General features: G+C 35.5%; 1 protein-coding gene across 1 annotated transcript in view; it reads left to right on the top strand.

Moving 5' to 3' along the window:
- gpr158b (G protein-coupled receptor 158b) overlaps positions 1-7,500 on the top strand; it is a 155,732-nt gene that overhangs the window by 12,338 nt on the left and 135,894 nt on the right. The gene's annotated exons all lie outside the window — the stretch shown is intronic.

Raw genomic sequence — 7,500 nt, 5'->3', positions numbered from 1 at the left:
AAGTCGAATTGTTTTCCAAGTGTCAAAAAGTCTGAATTTTTTTCAAGTGCCAAAAACTCGAAATTTTTTCCAAGTGCCAAAAAGTCGAATTGTTTTCCAAGTGTCAAAAAGTCAGAATTTTTTTCAAGTGCCAAAAACTCGAAAAAATTTTCTAAGCGTCAAAAAGTCGAAATTTTTTCTAAGTGTCAAAAAGTCAAAACATTTTTGTCAAAAAGTCTGAATTCTTTATAAGCATCAAAAAGTCTGATTTTTTTTCAAGTGTCAAAAAGTCTGAATTTTTTTCAAGTGTCAAAAAGTCAAAATTTTTTCCAAGTATCAAAAAGTCGAATTTTTTTCCAGGTGTCAAAAAGTCGAATTTTTTTCTAGGTGTCAAAAAGTCAATTTTTTTTCCAAGTGTCAAAAAGTCGACATTTTTTCCAAGTGTCAAAAAGTCTGGATTTTTTTCAAGTGTCAAAAAGTCTGGATTTTTTTCACGTGTCAAAAAGTCGAAATTTTTTCTAAGTGTCAAAAAGTCGAAATTTTTTCCAAGTGTCAAAAAGTCGAATTTTTTTCCAAGTGTCAAAAAGTCGAAATTTTTTCCAAGTGTCAAAAAGTCGAATTTTTTTCCAAGTGCCAAAAAGTCGAATTGTTTTCCAAGTGTCAAAAAGTCTGGGATTTTTTCAAGTGTCAAAAAGTCTAAATTTTTTCCAAGTGTCAAAAAGTCTGAATTTTTTCCAAGTGTCAAAAAGTTGACCTTTTTTTCTAAATGCCAAAAAGTCGAAATTTCTTCCACATGTCAAAAAGTCGAAATTTTTTCCAAGTGTCAAAAAGCCCGATTTTTTTCCAAGTGTCAAAAAGTCCAAATTTTTTCCAAGTGTCAAAAAGTCGAATTGTTTTCCAAGTGTCAAAAAGTCGAATTGTTTTCCAAGTGTCAAAAAGTCGAATTGTTTTCCACGTGTCAAAAAGTCGAATTGTTTTCCAAGTGTCAAAAAGTCTGAATTTTTTTCAAGTGCCAATAAGTCGAATTGTTTTCTAAGCGTCGAAAAGTCGACATTTTTTCTAAGCGTCAAAAAGTCAAAACATTTTTTGTCAAAAAGTCTGAATTCTTTCTAAGTATCAAAAAGTCTCACTTTTTTTCCAAGTGTCAAAAAGTCAGAATTTTTTCTAAATGTCAAAAAGTCCGAATTTTTTCTAAACGTCAAAAAGTCGAAATTTTTTTAAAGTGTCAAAAAGTCGAACGTTTTTCCAAGTGTCAAAAAGTCAGTATTTTTTCCAGGTGTCAAAAAGTCGAATTTTTTTCCAGGTGTCAAAAAGTCGAAATTGTTTCCAGGTGTCAAAAAGTCGAAATTTTTTCCAAGTGTCAAAAAGTAGAAATTTTTTCCAAGTGTCAAAAAGTCGAAATTTTTTCTAAGTGCCAAAAAGTCGAATTGTTTTCCAAGTGTCAAAAAGTCTGAATTTTTTCTAAGTGTCAAAAAGTCGACATTTTTTCCAAGTGTCAAAAAGTCGAATTTTTTTTCTAAATGTGAAAAAGTAAAAATTTCTTCCACGTGTCAAAAAGTCGAAATGTTTTCCGAGTGTCAAAAAGTCTGGATTTTTTCTAAGTGTCAAAAAGTCATAATTTTTTCCAAGTGTCAAAAAGTCATAATTTTTTCCAAGTGTCAAAGAGTCATAATTTTTTCTAAGTGTCAAAAAGTCTGAATTTTTTCTAAGTGTCATAAAGTCTGAATTTTCTTCAAGTGTCAAAATGTCAAACATTTTTTCTAAATGCCAAAAAGTCCAAAAAAAATTTAAGTGTCAAAAAGTCTAAATTTTTTCTAAGTTCCAAAAAGTTAGAATTTTTTTCAAGTGTCAAAAAGTCACATTTTTTTCCAAGTGTCAAAAAGTTGAATTTTTTTCCTAAGTGTCAAAAAGTCACATTTTTTCCAAGTGCCAAAAAGTCGAATTGTTTTCCAAGTGTCAAAAAGTCCGAATTTTTTTCAAGTGCCAAAAACTCGAAATTTTTTCCAAGTGCCAAAAAGTCGAATTGTTTTCCAAGTGTCAAAAAGTCAGAATTTTTTTCAAGTGCCAAAAACTCGAAATTTTTTCTAAGCGTCAAAAAGTCGACATTTTTTCTAAGTGTCAAAAAGTCAAACATTTTTTTGTCAAAAAGTCTGAATTCTTTCTAAGTATCAAAAAGTCTGAATTTTTTCCAAGTGTCAAAAAGTCTAAATTTTTGTAAGTGCCAAAAAGTCGAATTGTTTTCCAAGTGTCAAAAAGTCTGAATTTTTTTCAAGTGCCAAAAACTCGAAATTTTTTCCAAGTGCCAAAAAGTCGAATTGTTTTCCAAGTGTCAAAAAGTCAGAATTTTTTTCAAGTGCCAAAAACTCGAAAAATTTTTCTAAGCGTCAAAAAGTCGAAATTTTTTCTAAGTGTCAAAAAGTCAAAACATTTTTGTCAAAAAGTCTGAATTCTTTATAAGCATCAAAAAGTCTGATTTTTTTTCAAGTGTCAAAAAGTCTGAATTTTTTTCAAGTGTCAAAAAGTCAAAACATTTTTGTCAAAAAGTCTGAATTCTTTATAAGCATCAAAAAGTCTGATTTTTTTTCAAGTGTCAAAAAGTCTGAATTTTTTTCAAGTGTCAAAAAGTCAAATTTTTTTCCAAGTATCAAAAAGTCGAATTTTTTTCCAGGAGTCAAAAAGTCGAATTTTTTTCCAGGTGTCAAAAAGTCGAATTTTTTTCTAGGTGTCAAAAAGTAAATTTTTTTCCCAAGTGTCAAAAAGTCGACATTTTTTCCAAGTGTCAAAAAGTCTGGATTTTTATCAAGTGTCAAAAAGTCTGGATTTTTTTCACGTGTCAAAAAGTCGAAATTTTTTCTAAGTGTCAAAAAGTCGAAATTTTTTCCAAGTGTCAAAAAGTCGAATTTTTTTCCAAGTGTCAAAAAGTCGAAATTTTTTCCAAGTGTCAAAAAGTCGAATTTTTTTCCAAGTGCCAAAAAGTCGAATTGTTTTCCAAGTGTCAAAAAGTCTGGGATTTTTTCAAGTGTCAAAAAGTCTAAATTTTTTCCAAGTGTCAAAAAGTCTGAATTTTTTCCAAGTGTCAAAAAGTTGACCTTTTTTTCTAAATGCCAAAAAGTCGAAATTTCTTCCACGTGTCAAAAAGTCGAAATTTTTTCCAAGTGTCAAAAAGCCCGAATTTTTTCCAAGTGTCAAAAAGTCCAAATTTTTTCCAAGTGTCAAAAAGTCGAATTGTTTTCCAAGTGTCAAAAAGTCGAATTGTTTTCCAAGTGTCAAAAAGTCGAATTGTTTTCCAAGTGTCAAAAAGTCGAATTGTTTTCCAAGTGTCAAAAAGTCTGAATTTTTTTCAAGTGCCAATAAGTCGAATTGTTTTCTAAGCGTCGAAAAGTCGACATTTTTTCTAAGCGTCAAAAAGTCAAAACATTTTTTGTCAAAAAGTCTGAATTCTTTCTAAGTATCAAAAAGTCTCACTTTTTTCCAAGTGTCAAAAAGTCAGAATTTTTCCTAAATGTCAAAAAGTCCGAATTTTTTCTAAACGTCAAAAAGTCGAAATTTTTTTAAAGTGTCAAAAAGTCGAACGTTTTTCCAAGTGTCAAAAAGTCAGTATTTTTTCCAGGTGTCAAAAAGTCGAATTTTTTTCCAGGTGTCAAAAAGTCGAAATTGTTTCCAGGTGTCAAAAAGTCGAAATTTTTTCCAAGTGTCAAAAAGTAGAAATTTTTTCCAAGTGTCAAAAAGTAGAACATTTTTTTAAGTGCCAAAAAGTCGAATTGTTTTCCAAGTGTCAAAAAGTCTGAATTTTTTCTAAGTGTCAAAAAGTCGACATTTTTTCCAAGTGTCAAAAAGTCGAATTTTTTTTCTAAATGTGAAAAAGTCAAAATTTCTTCCACGTGTCAAAAAGTCGAAATGTTTTCCGAGTGTCAAAAAGTCTGGATTTTTTCTAAGTGTCAAAGAGTCATAATTTTTCTAAGTGTCAAAAAGTCTGAATTTTTTCTAAGTGTCATAAAGTCTGAATTTTCTTCAAGTGTCAAAATGTCAAACATTTTTTCTAAATGCCAAAAAGTCCCAAAAAAATTTAAGTGTCAAAAAGTCTAAATTTTTTCTAAGTTCCAAAAAGTCAGAATTTTTTTCAAGTGTCAAAAAGTCACATTTTTTTCCAAGTGTCAAAAAGTTGAATTTTTTTCCCTAAGTGTCAAAAAGTCAAATTTGTTTGTAAGTGCCAAAAAGTTGAAATTTTTTCTAACTGTCAAAAAGTCTGAATTTTTCCAAGTGTCAAAAAGTCGACATTTTTACACCACTGTATCCGACGCTTGCTCAGCCATGAAAACCCATTCCATGAAGCCCTCTTCGTACTGTACGTGGGCTAATTGGAAGGTCACATGAAGTTTCAATGGCCTACCACTAGGTGGCTGAGTTGCTGTTGTTCCCAAACTCTTCCATTTTCTTATAATGAAACCGACAGTTGACTTTAGAATATTTAGGAGCGAGGAAATTTCACGACTGGATTTGTTGCACAGGTGGCATCCTATGACAGTTGCACGCTGGAAATCACTGAGAGCGGCCCATTCTTTCACAAATGTTTATAGAAACAGTCTCCATGCCTAAATCCTTGATTTTATACACCTGTGGCCGGGCCAAATGATTAGGACACCTGATTCTCATCATTTGGATGTGGCCAAATACTTTTGGCAATATAGTGTATGTTAGACAAATATGAAATATGTTGGAGGTAAGGACCACACTGAGCTGGTCTTACTAGTCTCTACTCTCAGTTCACTCCCCATGTGTGCAGGATCCGAGCTCGCGTGCTCACGTCAGTGCCAATGACTTGTTTGTGGGACGCCTCAGTGACCCGAGCAGGGCGTGGCGCGGCAGCTGGTCATGCGCGGGCGCCATGTCGCTCGCCATGTGATGTATAATAAATGCCGTGTAATGGATTGCATCAAGATGGGTTTGAATAATTGACCATGTTCTTTGTCTCGGTGCCCCCTCCACTTCTTCCTTGGTCTGTACTGGCAGCGGCGATTGTGTGCTTTGCTCTTTTATGCTTCTATATCAGAATCAGAGTAAACGCTGGGGTGGGTGTCCAGACTGAGGCCAAGGGGGGAAAAAAACTCATAGCCATAGCACACATAAACATGTGTGTAAGAGGGAAACATCAAAGAACATGAAGGGACATTAAAGACATTAAAAGATCAGAGCTGATGCAACCAGCTATTTCTACATACAGCTACAAAAGTAAAACAACAACAAAAATAATCAACTAATAATATAAATTGCGCACACACGATTGCACCATGCATAGACAAGCAACCAAACACAAACATCATTTTAACACTGTCAGGTTCAAACACTGATGATATCTATTAAACAAGACAAGAAGCAAGGAATTAAACAGAGAGAATTAGATTTGGCTCAATTGAGGAGAGACGTCTGGACTGTACTCTTGAACAGTCTCACCACGCTCTGGATTGTACGCCTCCTCTTTTATTTGGACTTTCCCTGATGACATGGCAACAGCTGTTTCTAAGGGACGGGGGTCGTAAACAGCCATCGCCTTTGATTACAAAACAGTTCAAAGAAGAGGTCGTAAAACAGTTAAATTTCGCAATATTATGCAAAAGCAACTTTTCTTACCTTCTGGTACCTGCTGATTTGTATTTGGGATCTGCATAAATCGTGAAAATTTGTGCGCGTCCGCCATTGTAGTCGATAAGCTTGTTCTTTTTCTCTGTTGTAAAAACCAATGTCAATTTAACACAAAAATTCCGGCAACTAAGCTGCCAGCTGCTTACCGACCTTGAAGCTATTTTATTTGGTACATGGTGACCAGTAGATGGCAGTCACACATAAGAGATACACCAGTAAACAACACCAAAACTTTAAATTTTCCATTGAGAATATAGAACATTACACACGGCGCTCAAAAATCTGTTAAAATGTTTTTTAGTACGACTTCGGTAAGCTATGAAGCCGCACCGCTTGATGGATTGTCGGAGCATTAAACGTACGAGTATTATTATGGTGTATTATTATGGTGTGTGAATAAGGACCGCAAAATGGCAGACATATGACGTTTTGTTTCGCAATATTATGCAAAAGCAACTTTTTTTTACCTTCTGGTACCTGCTGATCTGTATTTGGGATCTGCATAAGTCCTGAAAATGTGCGCGCGTCCGCCATTGTAGTCGATAAGCTTCTTCTTTTTCTCTATCTTCTTGTTATGGGACATTCATCCTCCGCTGTTGCCATTTCTAATATAAAGTAGTGTAAAGTTCTTACTTATATCTGTCAGTGAACTCGCCATGAAAGCGCTAAAACATACCGGTGTAGTGAGTTTACATTATTCACCAAAGGAACTTTAGTTATTAGAGAATTCCAGTCGGATGGTTTTTCACGGGACACATGGATGTCTCAAAGTACTGTCACATCAGGCTGTGACTTATTTTGAGTTTTTTGGTGTCTTCCTGTGCGTAGTGTTTTAGTTCTTGTCTTGGGCTCCTATTTTGGTGGTATTTTCCTGGAGAAGTTTCATGTCTTCCTTGAGCACTATTCCCCGCACCTGATTTGTTTTAGCAATCAAGACTATTTAAGTTGTCGCTATCCTTCTGTCAGGTTCAAACACTGATGACATCTATTAAACAGACAAGAAGCGAGGAACCATGCAGAGACAGAGTTCAATTTAGCTCATGATGAGAACGCATGGAGCTGCGCACTTAGTCACAGTCTCGCCTTACGCTCTAAGGTTCAGCTGCCGCGTCCCTCTATTTATTCAGGAGTTCCACAGTCAAGATCACTGAGGCCGCCTCTAAAAGGAGTGGTCACACATATCATGCAAAGCAGCTCCAGTACGCACAATACGTGACGGAATGTGCTGGGGGGGCCTTGTGATTTCTGCGGCTGAGGCCACCCCTCAGACATGAAGTTTTGTCGTTGCACAGATAGAAAAAGTACAGCTTGAGCACAATAGCTAATAACTATAGCAACGGACTTTAAGCATACTAAAGTTGTGTGATAATATATATACATGATTATTCTAACACCTTCTTTGCGGGGACATTGGTGATTATCATGTCATGTTCGGGTGTACTTTGTGGACGCCGTCTGCTGCTCCACACGCTGTAAGTCTTTGCTGTCGTCCAGCATTCTGTTTTTGTTGACTTTGCAACCAGTTCAGTTTTGGTTTCGTTCTGCATAGCCTTCCCTAAGCTTCAACGGGGCGGTATAGCTCGGTTGGTAGAGTGGCCGTGCCAGCAACTTGAGGGTTCCAGGTTCGATCCCCGCTTCCGCCATCCTAGTCACTGTCGTTTGCATATTGTGATCACGACAAACCACGTTCCCGACATCGACAAAGCAATCAGCTACCTGCTGCCACCTACTGATAGGGAAGAAATTAACGCGGTTACTCTGCCGAGCTCTAGCATCGACACTCAACAATGGCACATTTGCAGAATATTATTACTGGTTTGCAAAAAAGATTTTTAACCCAGTCAGAGCTTGGTCTGCATTGAGGGTTGGAGTGTTGGCGGA

This window comes from Nerophis lumbriciformis, linkage group LG03 (genome assembly GCF_033978685.3).
Source record: "Nerophis lumbriciformis linkage group LG03, RoL_Nlum_v2.1, whole genome shotgun sequence".
NCBI classification, from domain to species: Eukaryota; Metazoa; Chordata; class Actinopteri; order Syngnathiformes; family Syngnathidae; genus Nerophis; species Nerophis lumbriciformis.
The sequence above is the reverse complement of the archived record's forward strand: the minus strand, read 5'-3'. Positions and strand labels throughout refer to the sequence as shown.